This window comes from Passer domesticus, chromosome 1 (genome assembly GCF_036417665.1).
Source record: "Passer domesticus isolate bPasDom1 chromosome 1, bPasDom1.hap1, whole genome shotgun sequence".
Lineage (NCBI taxonomy): Eukaryota > Metazoa > Chordata > Aves > Passeriformes > Passeridae > Passer > Passer domesticus.
Genome location: NC_087474.1, coordinates 77,968,473 through 77,991,150, shown reverse-complemented (window position 1 = coordinate 77,991,150; position 22,678 = coordinate 77,968,473).

Below are 22,678 nucleotides of genomic sequence, written 5' to 3'. Positions count from 1 at the left end.
AGCAGCATTTCTTGTTTCAGAAGGAAAAGTTCAGTATTCAAGGCAGGCATTATTCCACTGCAGGCCTGAGACTTCCCTGGAGTTTTTCTTGCAGAGAAGTGTGCCTGCATTACCCACCCTTTGCAAGCCTGTCCTGACCTTGCAGGGTGAATGCCAGACTCTGTGCTATGGGACCTCTCCCATAGGAGACTTCTCTATAGCAAACTGAGAAAATCAGATTTAAATTGGGAAAGGGATGATGATCCTCATCATCTTTTAGTAAGATCAGCTGTCTGTTTTTACTGATGTAATCAAAGAAAGCTGGTAGGTGTCTTGGTTCAAAGCATTGTAGCTTAAGTAAAAAAAGTGTTGATGTTTCAGCTTTTCTGGCAGTGGTAAATGGCCATTGATTACTTTTAGTAACAGATATACTAGGAAAAAAAGGCTTTTTTTTTTTTTGTAGGTGCAGCAGCTATTCTGTGATAGGTATATGTGGATTACACAAGGAGGTGAATGATTTTGTAACTTAGCACTGTGTTATAATTTACCAGCATTTTAATTAAGGAACACCTGTAATGGCAGCTGTCCTTCCCTCATGCTTCTTTTAGATCCACCTTTCTTTCTTGCTATTACACTTGATGTTATTTGAGTCTCTTGTTTGATTTTCATTCAGGAATGAGCCTTGCAATGGTTCAGTTTTATTCCTGCCTGTTGTCAAGCGCCGATTTAGACACGGTGTGAGTCACTCTAGGGCCCATAACCAGAAATAATTCATAGATCTCATTTAAATTGTTTGTCAGCCACAGACACATGAAGAATAGAGACTTGAGTGAGAAGTTGGGCTGTTGTGCTGGACTGTCTATATGGTCCTGCACTGGCATTCAAAGCAGTGGGAACCCAAGCTACTCTGCAGAAAGCAAAGAAAGATGTGAATACTGGTACCTGCCATGACTTTGCTCTAACCAACAAATCCAAAACAGGTTTTCTTGTAAATGTTCAACTAAATTAACACTTCTGGGATTCAATTTTGTTTGAAACATACACAACAAAGCAAAGTGTGAAGTAACAGCTTCCCATTCCTTCATTTTGCCATCATTCTCTTTTTAAAACCCAGGTAGAGAGGTTTCATTTAAAGGAAAAGTCTGCATTGCTGAAAACAGGTATATGCTGCTTGCATCTTTTGGAAGTGGGCCCTCATGCATACCTCATGGCATGCATCATGGAACCCAGCCATTCTGGAGTCTCTCCTTCTTACATGGCATTGGGAATGTTTCAATTCAGTGTAATTCATACTGTGTAGATTTTCAGTGGTTGGGTGATATTTTAAATAAACAAGCACATGTATTACATCCCCCTTACAGAGTCTTTCCAATTCCTGGGCCCACACAGGCACTGTATGACAGCAGGAATCTGTGTGCTTCCTTATGATACAGTTGCCCTCAGTGCTCCTCTTGCAATGGTGCTTGGATTAAAATTAACCTTGGAAAAAATGTAGACCTTATTTCAAAACAAAACTGCTGAGTAGTATGGGAACATCACATACATCCTAAGTTATTAGATGTAGTCCTGGCAACATATTTGGTGACAGAATTTCACTTCACCAAACAGAAGAGCTGTGTTGAGTAGACAAGCCGGTGGTCTACTGTTTGCCATTTTCATTAGACTGTGTTAAGACTGACAGAAAGTGCTTAACTCATCACATCAAAATATGTTGTTGTTGCAGATTTTGCCAGGTGGTACTGATAAATATAAACTTTCGACTTAATTTCTCTAGTGTGTGAAGAAACATTTGGTCTAATGTGTGGTTAGCAGGTTCTGCTGTTCAGAGTAATGTGAAGAGGCAGCAGTCCAAAGTGGACAAGGTAAGCAAAACAGTGTTTGCTTCTCACCTGGTTCTCCAACTAGAGTAAACCTTTGAGGCAGAAGTAGGTGTTCTTTGACATTCCTGAAAGGATGATTTGTTTGCACATTCTCTGACCTGCTCTGTGCTGAGACTGGCATAGATGGATAAATAAAGCAGTTGATGTTTTGAGGTTAGTTAGGCCCAATATCACTGGGGTTTTTCCTTCTCTCCAGAAAAACAAATTGTGCTGCCATTCAGCGACAGAACAGGAACACCATGTGACAGAAGGGGTGTACTATCAATTGCATCATTAATGGAGGTACGTTTGATGTGTACTGCACATTCCCTAGCCTGGCTGGTATGCTAGTCTGAATTCAGGATTCCTACGTGATCTTAAGGCCTCAGCATATTTATATCCTTCTTTCTGGTGGAGATAGGAGCTGATATTCTAGTCCCATACAAACAAAATTGCTCTCAGTGAGCCACAGTGTGCCATATCACTGTGGAAATAGGTGGTGGGGAGCATTTCTGAGAGAGCAATCAGTGCTGTTGTCTCTCTACCAGCAGCTGTTTCCTGCCAAGCTTGTTTCCTCCAGGTCTCCTCTGCTCTCTGCTCAGCTGGGGCTTTCTAGGCTGTGTAGACCATGAGCAGCAAACTTAGGACAGCACTAAGCCTTTTACTAAACAAACTTTAGCAGTGTATCTGTTACTGATTTTGCCTGGTCCCCTATGGCCTTGATTCCAAATGTTAATGAAAATGTACTGCAAATATGGCATGACTTGATTCTCCCTTTGGAATTCTGTGGAAGAAAAGCACAGTGGTGACAATTCATGGTTTGCTGGACAATACCTACAGAGGTGTATGTAGAAAATAGGTTGGTGTAGAAAAGTGTATTAATCACTAGTTATTTCTACTAGCCCTTCCCTAAGAAAAAAAATTCAGTAGTAGCATTCAGTTAAAAAATCCTAGAAGTTGAAAAAACACACAAAATCTCACCTATTTCAGATAAAATACTAAACTGCTTTAACTGCTATGTAGCCTCCACTACAATTCATGGTAAATGAATACTGAGAAACTCAGTCCTTATACATGCTATGACCATAAGATGGAGATATTGGGCTACAAAAGAAATAACGTACTTAATTCCCTCACCACTTTGGTTAGTGTGGGTTTATTTAAGGAAAAACAGTAGTGATTAGCTAAAATAAGTATTGTGGTAGGGATTAGATACCAGCCAAACCAGGATGGCAGAGTACTAGGAACACAAAGTCTTGCTTGCAAAGTGAACAATTAGAAGTTAAAATGTGAGCTTGCTGCTGTAATAATTTCAGTAGTGGATTATGTGTGCCTTTGTTTCACAAAAATAGGTTGAAACGTCAGGCTCCCAATTAACAGATGCCCTCCTTTTTGATAAGCGGGAAGCTCTGTGTGTTCTCAAGGCAGGTGAAATGGCTTATGGATTACACAATACATACAGTAATTTCTAATCTTCAAGGACATCATAACAGCACAGGGTCTAGCTTGTATTTCACTCTCTGCAAGAGGCTCTGAGTCTGCGAAAACTGAGCAGAGGAAATTTTTGGTGGCATTAAGGAGAGGGAGAAAGAGCTTTCAGGGGAAAATGGAAGGGATAGGTGCACTCATCAGCTCCTTTGCTACATATCAAACAGGAAACCTTTGCCAACATCTGGGTGGTAATTTTATTACTGAAGGGGTAATTTTACTTTGAAAATCAACTTAAAAATATCATGCTCCTGCTCAGTTGATCCGTTTCTCTCTCTAGACTGGCAGTCCATTGTCCCCTCCTTTACTTTTCTCAGCCTGAAAGAGATAGTTGGTTCCAGTTCTTGGTAATGTGTCACCCTCAGAAACATCTGGAAGTTTAAGTCAGCTGTGCTGGGTTTCAGCTCAGTGCATGCAGTATTTTTGCGCAAGCAGAAATGAGGGCTCAATTTAGTTGACTGAAATTTTAAATTATTAGCTGTTAAATATTAATGGGGAAGATGATGATTAGGTAAGGTGAAAGGTGTTTCCTTAATGGCAAAGGAAATTACTGGAGGCAAAACTCCATCAAGGGCATAGTGAGTTTGCCATCAGTCGAAATCTTATAGGCATGTGCAGACATGTCTCTAAAAGTGACATTTTGTTCAGTTACCAGGTCTGAATCATGTGTATGAGAAGCCATGAATGATACTGTGGGCTGCATACAGCATGGGATTAGACAAAAGGATTGCAGGGGTCCCAGGATCATAGAAAAGCTGAAGTGGGAAGGCAGATCTGGAGACCATTTAGTTCAAAGCAGTTTCAGCTACAGCAAATTTCTCAGGGCTATGTCCTGTTGGGTTTTGAGTATCCCCAAGGATGGAGACTCTGCTACGTCTCTGGACAGCCTATGACAGTATCTGACCACCCTCACAGCAAAAAAAAAATAAATAAATAAACCCCCCCCCCCAAAAAAAAGCAAAGCCAATTTTTGTTCTTGTATCTAAATGGAATTTCCTGTTTCAGTTTGTGCCCATTTTCTCTTGTCCTATCCCTGGGTACCACTGAGAAGGATCTGGTTCCATCTTCCCTCCTTTCAGGTGTTTATCCAGATTGATGAGATTCCTCTGAAGCTTCTTTACTCTGGAATGTACAGACACAGCCCCCCCAGCTTCTCCTCACATGAGAAATGCTCCAGACCCTCACCATATTTGTGGCTCCCTGACTGCCGGGGTCGGCTGTCAGTGGTCTCTGTCCCAGCACGGGAAAAGGTGGTTCTGGGCAGGCTGCGCTTTTGAAGAAGGAGTCTGGACTCTTGCTTTTACGTCTTCAGTTGAGTTTATTGTTCCTTATCTACAAAGTTTTTCTGTCTGTCCAGCCGAGGTCTGATCAGCGAGACAGCCAAGGGTACTCTCTCCCGCCCACGGGGCGGTTGTCTCTTTCATAGTGAAAACTACCTATTAGATATTTACCTTTTATTTCCAATACTTTTCGCCCTTGTTGGCAAGTGCACTTTCACTATGAACCAATCCACACATGCCAACATCATCCTGAAGATGGATGCCAAGGAGAAGAAAGAAGAAGGACAGGGCACGCCCAAATCCCTCCATCTTAGAACTCTTGACCCCCATGTACAGAATTTCAAACCCCCCTGTACAACATACAAAACCCCCTCTGTACAGTGCTCTAAAATTTTTTCCTTCACCCTGTGATTCCTACTACTGTGCTGCTTAAACTTTTGTGGCCTGTAATTCTTTATATAAGGTTGGCAATTTGCTCCATGAATTAAGATTGAATTTCCAGGTGTCTTTGGCTTCCTGCCAGGGTCTCCGAGCCCCTGCCAGGGCTTTGAGACATCCAGGGCATCCAGAGAGATGTCCTGGGTTCCGACACCTGACAAACTTGTTCTGGAATGTTCATGTATCTCTGGTCCTGGCGAGCCCAGATCCAGACCCAGCACTGCATATGGGTTTCACCAGTGCTGAATAGAGGAGAAGGATCATACCCCTTGACCTGCCAGTAATGCTTTTCCTAGTGCAACCCAGGATGCTGTTGACCTTCTTATGTTCATTGCTGGTTCCTGGGCAGCTGGATGGCCACCAGGATCCCCTGGATCCTTTTCTGTAAAGCTGATGTCCAGCTGACCAGGCTCCAGCCTGTACTGGTGCATGGGCTTATTCTGCTCATATGCAGGACTTTGCAATTTCCTTTGCTGAACATCACGAGGCTCAGGTTGGCCAATTTATGCAGCCTGTTGAGGTACCTCTGAAAGGCACCACACCCAACTGGTGTGTCAGCCATCAACTTTACACCCTCCAACTTCATTTTAGAAGGTCATCAGGTCAGTCAGGTGTGATTTCCCTGGCATAAACCCACAGTGAATACCCTCAATCTTGTTTTTTTGCAGGTATGGAAATTATTTCCCGGATATTTTGCTTCATGATGTTCACAGGGATCAAGATGAGACTGTGGTTCTCCAGGTCATCCTTATTGCCCCTCTGAAAGCTAGCAGTGACACTTTTATCCAGTCCTGAGGAACTTCCCCAGTTGCCACGACCTTCCAAATGTTATCAAGAGTGGCCTCACAATGATATGAGCTCAGCATTCATGATCCTTCAGTGATGCCTCAGCACTCATGGCTGCAGCCCATCAGGGTCCATAGATTTGTGTGGATTCAATCTGCTTAAATATGACCTAACTGGGTGCTCCTCCAGTGAGGGTAAATTTTTATTGCTCCAGATTTTCACATCCATGACCTATTCTTCCTCATTTGTAAGTAACAGGTCCAAGAAACTATCCTCATTAGTCCCTCTGTCACCTGTGTCAGGCAGTCCTTTCTGGCCTTATAAACTCATGAGTTCCTGAACAGTAAAACTGATTCTCAGCACTTGTCTTAATTCTCCATATTAGCCACAGGCAAAAGGAAGTCTACCAGGAAGCTAATCAGAATTCATGGGGAGAAAAAAGACAGTGAATTCTACTGTCTAGAATTCTACTTTTACATTGATTCTTCTAGCTAGAACTACTCTTCAAGAATTCTGTTAATATTTTTTGTCCATTTCCAAGTTAATAGCAGTAACTAAATTTGAGCCGAGGAATATACCTGTGACCAGGAATTTAAAGAGAAATTCTCTTGAGAAAAATAATTTATTTATTACAAAGTGGACAGGTGTCGAATTTAATGTGGCCAGAGCATGTATTTCAAGTTTGACAAGAGTATAAAGATGCCCTTATAAGAAGGCTGAATGGTGTAATATTTATACATGATTGCTTTTTTAGTGTTAAACTAGGAGTTATCTAAATTAATGTGGGGCATTTTAATAAAATAGAAGAAGTCAGAGAAAATGTTGCTCAAAGAAATTTATAGAATATACCACATAATTTGGGATAAGGAAAATATTGGGTAGTTGCCAAGGGTGGAAGCCCAGTGTCCCCAGCCCATGTGTGGAGACAGTGGGGAGAGACAGGATCCCACTTGGGAGAAGCCAAATTTGGGTCTGGTCTGGACAGCTCAGTAGTGCCATGTAGTTTCCTACATGTGTTCATTCACATTGAACACAAGGTGAGAGCCCCTCTAATCCTCAATGCCTCCTTTCCTCATCTGTTTTCTGTAAGAAAGGCAAGGAGAATCAAGAGCCCATCAGAGCAGCTGACCAGCCTGGATGATAAGGGCACTGGAAATGTGAGGTCCCCCTAGAACCAAAGTGCATTTTCTGCTGTGAAACTCCTTTGAGGACCCTCTCTCCTTGCCATGCCAGTTGGGCAGCACAGATATGCAAACAGGTACAGACCCTGGGGGAGCTTAGTTCTGCAAACCACAGAACCTATTTCTGCCCGGCAATCCGGACTTGGGTGTCTAGGTGCAGTTACTTTTTCTTCTGTGTGAAGATAAACAGTACTATTGACAATGGAAATTACTCTTGCCAAAGAGAGTTTGAGCTTTAGGCAGCCAAGCTGGGGAGTACTGGTGTCAGCAATCCATCTGGAGCTGTATGATAGATGGGAACACAGTCAGGAAAGCACCCAGGTGCCCTGACACTGGGCCCAAGCCTCCCCCCCTCTGCAGCCACTGCACTCCTTAAGGTATTTTATTGCTTATGTCTTTCAGGACATGTGAAAAAGGCTTAAAATACACAAGACAAATTATCCAACATGATTCTCTGGAAAATGTTGTGTATCTTAAATGCAGCCAAAGTGCAGAGTGTATGCCAGTTGTAACAGTAATCACTCATTTTCTGTTTTGACCTAGCTGAGAAATTACAGACTTGGAAAGGAGTAATTTGAATGTAACAATCTTTGCTGTTTCAAAGGTTTTCTTTCCCTTTTACCCTTCTGGGAGCAGCATGCTCTGTGTGAGTTTTTTCTCCATTTATTCAGAACACATCCTATTTCATCTGGCCTTTCTTTTCTAAGGCAGTTAATCAATTGGAGATACATAATTATATAATATCTCACTTTCTGCCACTCAAGCTCAGTCTCAAACATTCATGCAGATGCCAGAAGTAGAGCTGGTAAGGGTTAAACATTAGAAGATCAGTAAATTGCAGAAGAATTTCTCAGTGCTTCCAGGTCAAGTATTCACAGGTTGTTTTGTTTTGAGCTGTGGCTTCTAGACTTGGATCATGTCAACATACAGAGCAGGGCTGACACTGAGACCTCCATTTAATAAATATTTACTTTTATATGTGTGTGAGTGCATGTGTGTGTGTGTGTGTCTGCATCTGTGTCTGTGTGCAGGCTTGCGTGCCTATGTACATTCACTGAGCTCACATCCAATGTCCATCCTTAGCAGATGGATTTATCCCACTCTCCGACTTGCCCACAAGACAAGCCCAGGACACATATTTACTAGCAACAACACTTTGGAATGCTTTTGTGGTTGTAGAGTGCATTTCGTGGTATCCTGCTTTAAACTTGCAATAGTACTACTATTTTTAACAGCAGAATAGCTGCATCACTCAGCTGTTGGCACAATGAGCTGAAGTATAGAAAAAAATGCTCTTTACAATCCAGTCTCCACTGATACAATAGGCTACATTAAAAACATTTCCTCACAGTTATTGTCTCCTTAGAAATTGAAATAAAACATTTGAAGGTTTTCATCCTTCCACTAGTTTGTTTTCAAAAATATGTTAGCTAAAAAAAGGAAACTGAGAATATTTTTAAGATGGGTAAAAAAACATTTATGTGTCAGTGTGCAAGGATTAAAATTACATACAAAGGCAAAGGCAGTTACTTTCAAGCATATGTGAAAAAATCATGATTAAGATGAGGCTTAAAAGCACGTGCTGGGATAGTGCATGTGGACACAACCAGTGTGCGTTGGTATTTGTAACTTATGCTTCTTTGAAACAATCTTGTTTCTGAAAGCCCAGAAAAATCACTTCAAAATGTCACAAAGATTTGTCATGGTCAGGGCATTCTCAAATTCATCAGATTTCTTGGATCAGACTGTAATTTCCTCTTATTTATGTATTGCAAATTTATTCTATTGCTCTTTATATTGATAGCTATATTCTAAATTTGAACTGCAGGGCCTAAACAAGATAGTGAAGCCAACAAGTGATCTTTCATGTTTGGCAAAGGCACAGCTCTTTCTAGCATGAATACTGCCAATTCTTTTGAACATTTCTGTATACAGCATTTTATTATTAATGTTTTCTCTACACCTCAGCTGTCTTTGGATGAAGCCATGGCTTGCATGTGACTGACTTTTCAAATCTTACAGAAAGTCCATGGATATTAATTTATTTATTCATATGTGGTATAACCCATTTATCTTCTGTACACATTTGTCTGCCATGAAGTGTCCTTGCCTTTTAATTAGAGTTATATTCCACTTTTGCCCAGAACCCATCTGTGGTAGTCAGACCACGGGGTGTTTGTCAGTAGGAAGTCGAGGGCAGCCTCCAACACAGTTTTAACTTCACGGAGAAAAGTGAGGAAGGTTTCCCTTTCTGTGTTAGCATTTCTTGGGCCGCTGCATTGTACCACCCACACTGAAAAGGTGATTGACTCTGATTCTAAGACTCATCAAATAATTAACGCAGCCACCATTCACTGTTTTATATATGACACAATAATAAAATTTTCCCTTTGATTATGGTACCTTAATCTAAAACAAAAAACTATCATTCATAATGGCCACAAGCACTTAAACTATCCAAACCACAACAAAAAATCATTCTTCACTGTGATTTAGAAAGCTATTAATTCAGTGTAATAATGCAAAACTGGCAGAATATTTAGATAGAACAACCCTCACCTGAATTACTAGAGTTAAAATCTTTTCCTCCAGGGAAATGTGACCTACAGAAATGTTTTGCATTATCCCAGGCAAAAGAGCCATGCTGAAAAGATTAGGAGCCATCTCATGCACACATGCACACATATGCTTGCATGCACGCACGCTCTCCCACCCCTAGCAGTACTGTGGGTAGCAGAAGGAGCAGTGCCCTTTCACAGACTCCTGCCTTGTGCTCAAAGGAAATGCAGCAGACATTTAAATATTTCCAAACCAAACAAGACATCCTGAAGGATTCTCCTCCTGTGGCCTCATTATCTGCTTACATCTGTGTTTTTAAATTCAAAAGAAAGGCTGAAGCAGTCAGAGCCACCCTTGACAGGAGCAGAAAGAGGAAGTGGAACAAGAAAATGTTTGAGACCTTCACTCAAGCAGCCCTCACTTTCTGAGGACACCAGCTTTAAAATATGGTGGTTGGAAATTAAAATCATAATTTCATTTTTTCTTTTCTAAGGCACCACCTCTAAGATCTAAAATGTATAGATTTAAAATGTATAGGAAGGCTGATCTTGCAAAAACAGTGATGACCTTTTTGTAAGTACCTGATAATTCCTCTAGAGTTTAGAGGCCAATTCCTCCCTAAAGCTGCACCTTTGCATTTGCTTTCCCACAGGAAGATCTGAGGCAGCAGCTCTTCTGCCTGTATGACCCTGGGGCCCCAGCAGGACCTGAGGCTGACGTGATGAGCAAGCTGATGACATGAGCAATACGCTGATGCAGACAAGATCTTTTTCAGTGAGTGCCAAATGTCATCAAAGCCCCATCCAAGACGGAGGAAGACCTTCTAAAGGGTGCTCCCCACATCACCTACCTTCACAGTGTCACTTCCTGTGCCTAATATTTGCTGGATTTTTGTTTTAGTTTTGGACATATCTGCACCAAATAAAAATACAGCTTTCTCCATTCTCTCTGATGGTTTTGTGCACCTACTAACACGAAAGGGTACTCACTGAAAAATTCCCAATCATTTTTAGTGTGTGGGGAAGGAACTGCAAGAGTGTTTGAGCACCTCATACTTACTGCCTGTAAACATTCAGATTTGAGGAAAAAAAGAGTAATCAGTGAGGAATTTGGCTTCAAAGTCAATGGCATGATACTGTGTGGTCAGGCTGCATTCTCCAAAGCCAGCTGAGTAGCCCTGGAGGGAGGGACTGAGCCTTGCTGCTGCAAAGTGTCTGGTAAGCACCTCCAGAATGTTTGCTCCAAAGATGTCTCACCTATAAAGCAGGTTAGCTACAACCAGTGAGCTGGGCCAGCTGCAGCCACAGAGCCACCACCAGTGTCAGCCCAGGAAAGGGCTGAGGGTTGAGTGTGTGAGCCAGCCCCATCGTTCCTTCCCACCTCTGCTGGGAAGCTGTAATTTTGGGACTGGGTACAAGTCTTGCAGAAAAAAGGAACAGGGGACAGAAATAAGGGAAGGGTTTGAAATTTGCTGGGAGTGAGGTAGAGATGGAAAGAGAATAATCCTGAAGCAAAGGAGATAAGAAGTGAGAAAATGAGGAAAAGAAGAGCATCCATGTTCCTTGTTCCAGATGCACTCCTCCCATTGAATAAATGCTGTTTCTTCACCTTGAGAATGTCAACCTGTAAATAAATTACTTTTATTTCTGATCGTAAAAAGCATCTCTACCTTGGCAGGTTGTATTACAACCGAGTTCTGCACAAGCTGGACCAACCTTGGTGTTGCTTTTTTGTTGTAAATAACCTCCTGCCTTGCATCTGAATTGCCCTGCTGCAAAGGCAAAGGCTGTGTCAGGCGTGCCAGGGAGCAGGATGAGGTAAGGGCAGAGACAGAGCTAAGGAGAAGGGCATGCAAGTGGCCATGGGCACAAAGATTATGCTGCCCCGGGCTGAAGAAAGCATGGGTGAAATATGTTTGCTTAATCTAATAAAAAGCACACAGGAAGCTAGCCCAGGGGCAGAAACTGGCTTCTTGCTTCAGCACTCTGCTTGCACTGCCCTGCTGTTATTCCCATGCCTTTGCTGCCAGCAGTCGAGTTGCATTCAAATCTTCTCCAAATTGGGTACCTCAAGATATCAGATTTGGATCAGATCAGATGCCAAAAGCCTTGGGAGAGATGAGTGACAAACAGCTTCCAATTCCAAGCAACAGGTTTCTGTTATCTTGCTGAAGTGGCACATGGCTTCCCAAGTAAAGGCATCCTGGGTTCCCCAGATGAAAGCTGGGGCTGGTCCTGAGAGGATACACGTCAACCATCCTGCTTTGCCAATGCTCTTGTTGCCATGACACAAATCCTAATGGGAATCTGTCACACTTGAGTCTCTTTCGTTGGCTAGGAGGCAGTTTCTGAATACTGGCTGTCCAAAGGCTACAGATGAGCATTTTTACAGCCTCAAACTAAACACTGTATCTTTCCTACTAGGAGAGCTGCCATCACTGAAATGCAGGACCTACTGGTTGCTGACATTTACATGAGAATTTATGGCTGTAATAAATTATGCTTCAGATTTTCCTTATTTGGAATAATTTTGGAGTATCTTTTCTCCACATTTTTTATGGCAATGCAACAGAGTGCTTTTTAAAGAATCAGGAAGATGTTAATGTTACCTTCACTGCATAAAGAGCTTGGATATAAAGCTTTCCAAGAAAGGAGTTTTTGGACAATGCAATGTTATTTATTTACTTAATCCATTTTATAATAATCTGGCAGTGTAAGCCAATGGTGAGGTCTCGAGCAACTTGGATACTTTAATTTTTTTTTAGTCTTTGTGCACAGGATGTACTTATTTCACTGATAAGACAAAAATAAGGCTTTTCTGAAGAAGAAAATCTATGTTCTTTCTCAGTGACTTTATCTCTGCAGACAGACCACAGGTATAAGAGAAACAGGAATATTGAGACAGTTATGACAGCTAAAGCTCATCTTTGAAGGAATCCACAAATGTTATCCATGTGCAAGCTAAATGCATTTTATGTGGAAGCAAAAACTATTTTTAATAGGAGATACCATATATTGAGATCTCCATGTCCCTCTGAGCACTGTGCACTTCAGTAAGGGTCTGATATGTCAGATTTAGTCACCCAAATATGTCTTGGAGAGAGGAAAATAAAACCTCCAAAGGGATGAGCAGCAAATGGCCTATCCAGGATACATGAAAAATCTTTTTCACCTCTATGTAGATTTGTCTTTTCCCCACCCCCTCAAGCATTTTAATTGTGTACATTTCTGTGTTTCGTTCCCTGGACTGAGTTTTCAGGGTCTGGCAGCTGTTCCTCTCCTGCAGTGTACCAAAGAGGAAGGACTTCCCCATCCTGCAGGTTAGCCATCTTAGCTTCCCTCTTTCTTTTGGAAAGACCTTCCCAGTACCATAATTTTATTCACTCCTTCCAGTCTCCTCAGCTTCCCTCTGTCCTACCCTGTCCATTGCATAATGCTTTCTTTCTTTGGGTTTCCCATTCTACTTCTCTATCAGAATGACTGACCACTTCTCTTTTGTCTTTTTCTTTTTTCATACCTGTTTCCCAGACCTAATCCCATATGTGTTTCCCCATCCATAGATCAGAAGTTTTTCTTGGTAGGCTAACTTTTTGTAAAGCCATCCTCCTCCTGTAGTCATTCCTCTGGGTTTCCCTGTTTTCCAGACACATTATTGGTGATACATCTCCTTGGTGGCACTTCTCAGGACCAAGGGGATGTCATGCTTTCCACAGACCTATTTCCGAGGCAATTTTGTGTCTGCAAAATGTAGCATCAAAAATGAAAGAGGGAAAAACCCTGACAGCTGTGAAAGGCTTGTTCACATCAACGTGCCACAACCCCAAATTATGATGAGTGCCAATATCAAAATGGTCCCTCCATGGCCAATGTGCCTGCTGGTCTCCCTTGCCTCTGCAGCTTCTCCTTGGGCAGCCCTTCCCCGTGCTTTCCCTCATTTCAGGTGGGGACCATCCCTTTCAGACTAGCTCTCTGGTTTCAAATCCCCTTGTCTCCTCATTTTGCTGAGCTGGTTTGGGAGCAGGCTGGAAGTTCCCCACTCCTGGGAGCTCTGTAACCAGACAATGCATCCATCCAGTGACGCAGATTGGCCTTTTCTAAACAAAATAGGGTTTAAAAATCAACAGGAACACATTGCTTCGGTAACTGGGTTAAAATAACAAAAGGCCTGCACAGTGATTATGACTTAAGCTTCATTCTTCCCTCCCAAATTTTGGGCAAGTTCCATGTCATCTTGGCACCTCCGCTCTTAGGCTGGGAGAGGCAGGACACAAATCTCTGTCTTTCTGTCGGAAATGGGGTTAGACTGGAATGTCTGTCAGTGCTGGGTCCGGATGGGGCTGGTGACATGCCAGCTCACGGGCCAAACAGGGATGGGCTGGGATGATCAGCTGCTTCCCAATGCCCTGGGCATTGCTGACTCTTTCTGGGGGAATCTTAGAACCTCCTTTATTTAATTTCCTGTGTACTTCCTCCTACCCACCTCTTTTGTTTTTCACTGTATGGGAAATAACACCCAGAAAAGACACGGTGGCATATCTCATAAAATTTTTCATTTTAAATTTTCTATGAGTTCTTCATTTTTGTTGGTTTTCTTTCTCATTCTCATATCTTCTTACTGGATTCTCCAGATCATTGTTACTGCATTAGCACATGCATTCAATAACAAAACACTGGTATCTGCAAGTATTTTGTGTTTCCAGCGCATTGAACAAGGTGATTTTACAAATGGTATTGTTATTGAAAATACTACTTATAATATTTATAATAAAATATCTGATCGGACTGTAAATTTCCAGAATATTTTTGGCAGGTTTTTCTTTCAGTTAGGCTAAGTATGCCCAAGTAATCAGCCCAAATTAACAAAGCTTTTGCTTGCTTTCCTAGTTTGCACTGGTGCAACTAAGATGAGAAGCTTATCCAAGGGCCTGAAAAGTAATGTGTGCACTCTGTGAATTGATCTTTCAATTGCATCTATATGTTTCCAGCCTGATTTTTGTATCAAAAAATAAAAAATCCCAACCACACAAATAAAAAACACCAAACCAAAATTCCAACATCCCACATCCTTCTATTAAAGAACTTGATAAGATCTTGGTTAAGTGTTTACTAAAGAAATTAAGGCTGTCACATGATGAGAAGCCATGAACTGAAAGATATCTAAGAAATTGGAGGCAGTAGACATTAAAAAATAGCAAATTTTTGTCTCTGAGAAAATGTTGGCACAGAAGTGCCAAGGTCTAGTATTGTTTAACAAATACACTAGCAGTCTGGAGAGGGGAATGGGAGTAAGGATGTGAAATTGATGAAGTTATTTATTTTAGTCAAAGCCAGTGCTTCACTGGAGGCAGCATGTCAGTGCAACTTCAGCCAAGCAGGCAAAGGCCCAGTACAATGGCAGATAGAGGTAAATTGGTGGCACATGCCAAAAATATACAGTAGAGGGGACAGCAAAATATTCATTTGTCAGAGAGCACTTGATATGAGCTCTGAAAAAAGACTTGGGTCTCACTGACGGCAGCTTGATAGAAGCTTCTGCTTCCTGTGGAGGCTGGTAGGGACTACACAGCATCACATTAGAATCCAGCGGTGCAATTTTGTCTATTACTTGTTGTTCAGGATTTGGCATCTTGGCCAGGGTTCATCTCCCTTAACCACAGAGCAGACATCTTCACCTGAGCCTGTCATCTGAGCTCTTTTACAGCCAATGGAGAGAAGTGTGCATGCAGAGGTTGTCATGTTCTTCTGAAAAACACACCTCCAAGAGATCTCATCACTCTTCCCCAGATGCCTATTTTGACTTTTTCTGTAAAAGGAATTTTGACAACTAGTATTAATATTTATGCTATAGAAAACTGAAGTGTGCTGCCCAAGTAGTGTTCATTTTCTATGATGTGGGAATTAAAAGTATCACAGTAAGAAGCCAGGGGCCAGGATATTTGCAGATGGTGTTGAACTGCCTCAGGAAGGGGACAAGGACAGATGTAATAAAATTAGTTAAAAGTAATTAAAACCTAATTAAGATGATGCAAGAGCTTCTGTCTTGGCAATTAAGACAAAATAAATACAGACAAAATGCACAGAAGGAAATGTGTCTTAAAAATACTAACTAGCAGCCTCTGGTATCCCCCAGCACAGGATGCCAGAGAGGCCAAGAGCTGAGTTCAAATATAAGTGCAAATCTCACCCTAAGAGGGATTGGTGTGGATACAGACTTGCCTGCTGCAAAATTTCTGGCATCTCCTGAAGCACCTGGGGTGGAATAGGCTGAGCAGGATGAAAGAATATCTTATGTATTTTTAATATCTGTATGTGCATAATTCACCTACGGGCTTGGGGAAAAAATCAATTCTGAGTCCAATCGGAAGTTCTTAGACTGCCAAGTGGATGTCTTGGGACCTGAATGCCCTGGCAAAATTATGTGTGATGACTATCTTTTTAAAACAAGGAAGGACACTCAGGATGTAGATCACACCCTCCAGAGACACTTCACAATGAAGCAGGGGATGTTAGACTGCTAATGGTCCTTTTAAAGTCCACCAATTTTCTGTTCTCTTTTCAAATACAGGTTCCTAGAGCACATGGGCTTTGAGACTGGACTGATGAGGAACTTCCTACATTTTCTTAATGGCATGAGTCCTCCTGCAAGAACATGAAAGCCTGTGCACTTCATGGACAGATGGGTTTTTTTATAGGCTTCTACCTACTGCCTGTGTCTGTAAGGACGTGAGAGAGTTGTCAAGTCCTCTTTCTGGTGGAAAAAAGTGACCTTGTGGATGACACTGTGCGGGCAAGAGACAAATTTATTAACATCTCCGCAGAGCAGACTATGCAGAACATATGCTATAAGTGGGGGCTTTCCCAGCTCTGGGGGGTCCTCTGTCTGCTCTCCCTGTGCTCAAGTGCCTCCTAAAGTGCTGAGCTTGGAACTTTTGCTAGCTGCATGTTTCTTCTTCTGTTTTTATTTTACTCTGCATTCAAAGGACTAAATAGTGAGAAAGGGCTCTGGCTGCTTCAAACAGCGTACAGGAAATGAACAAGCTGAATAGCATGTTTGCCAGCACATGGGTCTTTTTGGCACACTTAGAGCCTATCTGCACTATGGATTTGTCTCACTGTTAGCCATTACTAGCCAACCATCAAAGGCTTTTCCCTATAGAAGGAGCGCCATGTTTTGTTGTGGTTCATGCTCCTGACTAATTAATATGTCCTGAAATGCCCCTAGATGGGATGGTCTGTTTCATATGACCATCTGTTTTCTGTTCCTCACCCCTGGAGTGTGGCTCCTGCCTGGGGACCCTGGGGGTACTGAAAGCCAGAAACAACTGTGGGCAGGTGGAAACAACTTGGATGTCTGTATTTCTGTACTTCTCTTAGATACATCCCTGAGGAGGCAGCCAACCCAACCAGTGGTGGTTGAAAAGTTGGATAGAGATCTCCTGGAACAGACAAATGTCAGCTGCTTACAGGAGATGCTCTTCTATTCAACGAGAACACAGAATTTTGATCACATTTCCATTGAAGTTTGAAGGATAGGGCCAAGAAGGATCTAGCCAAATACAGTAATGGCTGATAGAAGACCTAGCCCACTTCTTCTGGGCTAAATCCAATGTTTGTCCTCTCTTGCTCCTCCCTACATCTCCTGTGGGTCTGATATGCTGAGGTGATATGAGTCTGCCCTCATCTGTTCCGGCCATTTCCTCTCTTAACCCCTTCCTTCAGAAACTGAGTTAGAGGAAATTAGAGGAAATTTCCTTTCGCAGCTGGGAACTTAGAGACTCAGGATTCATAATCATCAGGTTACAGTAAAAAAAAAATAATTTGGGAATCCTGGTTCTTCTTTTCAGATGTGGGAAACAAGTACATGTGGATGTCTTTTCTTTTACCAAGGGGTGTCATTAAACCCTGATCCTGTAGTAAGACTGCAGTGCAAGCAATTAATCAGTAACAATAAAGAGGAAATCAGTGGAAAAAGTAGAGGAAATGTCAAGGGCTTGCAGAGGTCTGCATATCTGGTGATATAGTATTAGAACAGAAACAGTAGTGTATGAATCACTCACAGTCATTCCTTGCCCCCATGGTTTTGGTAACAAAGGCCATTGTCTGAAATAGTATGGGAGCAAGGTTTGTGTCCCAGGATTGAAATAAAGCTCATTTGGCAGACACAGAAATCTTCTGGAGTAATCAACAGGCACAGAAAGGTGAAAGGCGACAGCAAAAGATTAGACTCTTGCTTCTGTCACCACGTTCCTGGGTATCATCGCTGTTACCACCACAAACACACTGACATCAGGCATAAAGTGCTCCAGCTGAGACCCATCCTTGTCCTCATTATGGTCTTGCTGAAGGCAAGCACAGAGCTGCAGTCCTTTCCTCTCTTGGGTGCTAGATCAGGCTTCACTGTCTGGGGGCTGCAGGTAGCTGCAACGTGCCAGTTGCACTTCCCAGGATGCTGGCAGGGCTGAGCATGTGCCATCTTTGAGAAAGCCTGAAACAGCACATATCCAGGGATAGTCTTCTGAAATTCAGATTGATGGTTGATTTCCACTGAAGAAATAATGCTTTTTAAAAAGAAAATTGGAGAGCTACCTTCTCTGCATGTCTCTCCATACTGCCTACTGTTGGAAGCTTGAGCAAGGCTGGACTGCTTCACATGTGCCTGTGTCTAAGATAGGCTTCACCAAACAGTTTCTACTGCTTTATTGACAGAGCCTCTGAGCCTGCTGAGCAACTTGGCTGGGTCCTGCACTCTGGTTGTGTTGTTCAGACTATGTTGGACACCTTCAATGAGTAGTCAAGCCAGAATCCTCCTACCCCCTGCTCCTCTACTGCCCTGCAACACGCTTATGTTTGTTTACTGGAGGTCACTTTTCTTGAGCTATTGCTTTTTTTCTGTCCACTCATCTTTGCTGCCTCACACTAGGCCAAAGTAATGTACTGATGTATTGAAGTGTTCCCACTTCCCAGAGCAGCTTTGTTTCTGCTTCAGAGAGGAAAAGGGGGTACACTGCAATGAAAGCAGGATTTAGCACATGATATGAGGAGCAGAACTTGATATCTGTTTTTAAGGGACCTAATAATTCTGCCTTTCATTATGACATAGTAGATCTTCCCATCGTGGCTGCAGATGTTACTCCTATTCTTGAACCTTTTTTATTGATGATTGGCCCAGCTTGATAACATTCACATTGCTCCCTGGAATCTTCACCCTCACTATTATGGTCCTGCCTGGAATCAAAGTACACCCCTTCAGTGCTTTTCTGATGCTCCTTTTTCCTCTGTGGTGAACAGCTCTGTTTTCCCTTCATTAATGGCCAAGGGACCATCTGACATTAAGAGACCGAATTCCAAAAGACAAGTGGAAGAACCCGAAAACATTTCTGTGTTCTGCAATTTTAATTTTTCTTTCATTTGAGCCTGTTGAAGGCTCTTTATTCCTTTTTTAAAGAAGAGTAAATCCTGTTGCTAACTCTAATCTTCACTGCATCTTCCTCTTTCCAATTGTTCATATTCTCTCCAGCACAAAGGATGAGAAGCACCATCCTGTAACCAAATAACTTCCTCTAAGGCACCAGAAAATGCTCTGCAAGCCACCAGTGGTCAACAAATCTCTAGCAAGGAAATTTAACACCCCCCCGCTCCAAAAAAAAACAACCCAAAACCCCATAAATTCAAGAAGGCCCAATACCTGATTTTAGGGGTCTTGATTCCACAAGTAATATTGTCCAGAAACTTAAAGTATTGATCATGCTTTAAACTCAGTTTCTAACATTCAGCTATTTCCTAGGGAAAAGCTGCAGTGCTTTAACACAAGGATACCTAGTCACAGACACTGCCTTGTTTAGTTTCAATCAGCTCTGATACCACTTTAATGTTGGTTGTATTGGTGCAGCTTGCAGCTGTACATGTCTAAAAGAGGGATTACAGTAATGGAGTGTCCATAAACACCAGTTATTCAGTTTGAACTAAATCACACTTTTCATCATATCAGAAAACTGTTGTGCATGAGACACCGTCTCAAAGAATAATTTTAAACTAGTTAGAGAGATTTTTCATCAAGTAAAATGTGTTTGGTATATGTTAATCGGGACAGGTATAAACCAATCCAAAGAGGATCTCTGAAAATGAGATAAGATTGTGTACATAAGGGATTTCAGTAGCTCAACTAAATCAGTTATAAAACTTCTAATTTAAACTAATGCTACCTATATTTGGACAGTAAGAATTAATGGGCTGCAACTCTACTGCAAGGAAAATGTTACCAGTGGGGATCCAGTCCAAGAAATCCTGTTCCTAAAAAGCAGCACAGTCTCTTTGAATCGCCCTAAAAACATCAAATTACCTTTGCACACCACCACAAATTCATTTTGCAATGTTTAAAATAATCGATGTAATGCAGTTAGCATTTTTCCATAATCTCCTAAATAAATCTAAATCCACTGTTAAAATATCTCCAATTTCCAGCTGCAGTTTGGTAGCGGTGTCCCAACATATTTTAAAACCTCCTCCTCCTCCCTGCATATTTCTTTGTAGAAAAGACCAGTGGAGAAGCCAATAGATTTCTATAAATCACTGCTGGATGAAAACAAGCATAAAAAGGAGGCTTGAAGTTGTTTAATATTACAGATGTTTTGGAGCTCTATTCAGTAGTTGGCAAGTCACATGAAGCTGCTCTGAATTCTTTATAATCTAGACACAAAGATCATTGAACTCTGAAAGAACCTCTGGGCTTTTATTCAAAAATATGTTGGCTTCTATTTACCTCTTTCTTCATTTATATCTATCAAATGGCTCGATATATAAATAAAGCCCGGGTGTTCTTATTAGCTAAGGCAGTATTTCATGCAGATTAATGCCAGCAGGTTTTGTAGAATACATCTCTATTCAAAGCTGAAGTATGTTTTGAATTAATTTTCATCCTGTATATGAATCAGGTATATTCTACTCCTTTTCTTATACAGACCTCAGCTGCAGCACATAGGAGGGACCTGTAGTGTTTAATTCTAGTCTCATCATCCTTCTTCAGCAAAGCACTTTTAACTCTAAGCATCTGCATAATCCCATTGACTTTAATGGGAGTACTCACATGCTCAGGTATATTAAAATTATAATTGAAAACAGCACCTTGCTTTCTCTAAGTGACATACCTAGCATTTTATTGAACAGTCTTATTTAAATATTACCTCATGTATATGTTACGAGCAAATCTTTCTAGTTCAATAAAATCAGGCTTATTGTTATTGAGTTAAAAAAAAATCTTTACTTTTCTTTGCCTCCACAGCAGGCTAAAACTCTCACACTAAACTGAAAATATTGTGTTGGCTAAAGGTATTTTGCCAGCTGAGCCAAAACACAGCAAGATGTTCATCTGCTGTTGGTCTTAATGGAATAATGGGCAAGAAGATTTAATGGGATTGATAAACTTATTGTTTTAAAGAATGCTTTGGTCCACTACCGGCTAGAAATTCAACATCCCACATAAGATATCTCAGCATTTGGCTAATTTTGCCAAAGTTAAAATAATTACTCAAATGATCCCAGCTTTCAAGTGGTTGAGTGGAGTTTTTTTCTGGATAATATAAACACCCTCACAAGCAAAATCCCTCCACTGAGGCAGTAAGACTGTGATGAAACCAGAGAATGGAGAAAATATATATGTAAGATCATAGTGGATCACACGCAAACTGTTTGAGGCACTCCAGCGTGATTTCATTCCCATCCCACGGAGACTCTGCCTAGCATGTTCTAATAATGGAAATGTTTGGATTAGTCCATGTTCAATCCATTTACCTCAGCACCTCACCAAATGTGAGCTATGCCATCAGTCTACATGACGAACTATTTGTAATTTAGTTGTAGCTTTCTTGTAGCTGTGGCGGTCCGGGGTCATTAGGGAGGCACGGTTTGCATTACTAATGCATTAGACCAACTGATCCGGTTGGAAAAGCTCATGTAGCTTTCTGCATACACAAGCTGTTCACTAGGACAGACCAGAAGTGTACCTAGAAGTTCTCTGCTCACATCCTCCTTTGAGCCCACCTGAAAGGACAAAGTCACTGTGAGGGCTGAAGCCCTAGGCTGAAAGTCGGCAGTGACTATTTTCAGACCCTGCAGAGGTGTGAGACTGCTGTTGGGTGCTGCTTGGGTTATAACACGGCTAAAGGGGGGAAAACATATCTTGTAACACCTTACAATCAAAACATAGGAAACAAAGCGGTCAGGGACATATTAGCAGGCAAGGAATTAAGAGAAAAAGAGGAAGACAATAGACTATATTCAAAGGAAAGAGCAGTAATTGAGAGCTGCAGAGACACAGATCTTCCCATGTTTTATACTCACTGGTGCTCACTTTAGCAAAGCAGCTGCAGGTTTCCCTACAGACCGACCAGCAAATGCATGCTCTGTTTTGGGTCTGCCTTGCTGGAGTCTTTCACAATGCTGAGATTAAATGTACACATCTAGATTTCGGGGTTTTTTCTAATGCTAGAAATTTCAGCTTTCTCTGGCACTTTCTCTGACACTGTAAGTCCTCGCAAGTCTCAGAGATGATTACTGCATCATTGTTGCTGTGATTAGAAGTCTCAGTGTGATGGATATCTAACAGACAATTGCTTTTTGTGAAATGTGAAGTATTTGGGCATGTTCAATGGCTGCTAACAAATGTTAAAAGATGCAGGGAATTTTTAACTGTATGGCTAAAATGTAAATACCTTGTCCTCACAGGGGCATAGCTCTTGGTCATGACTCTCACTGGCTCTGCAGCCACTGGAGTTCTTTAGACTAAACAAGGGCTGAATTCCTAGGGTAGAAGGTACTGCAATAAAATCAAATATCAAAACAAAATCAGATTAAATTAACTTAAAAATCTGTCCACTTTTTTCCTCCCTGTCATTTAAGTCACCCTTCAATTCAGAAAAAGGAGATTGAACTCGTTTTACTGGCAGCACCCAGAAAGATACTGATGTCTAAAGAGACCAGCCTCTGAAACGTTCTTTGTTTGAGAGGCTTTCACGGGGAAAAGAGAACCTTAATAGTCTTAAATCACCAAGGGAGAACACAGAAGTCCAAAACCGAAAGATGCCCTAGCAAACCATCCCCCTTTCTTAGCAGAC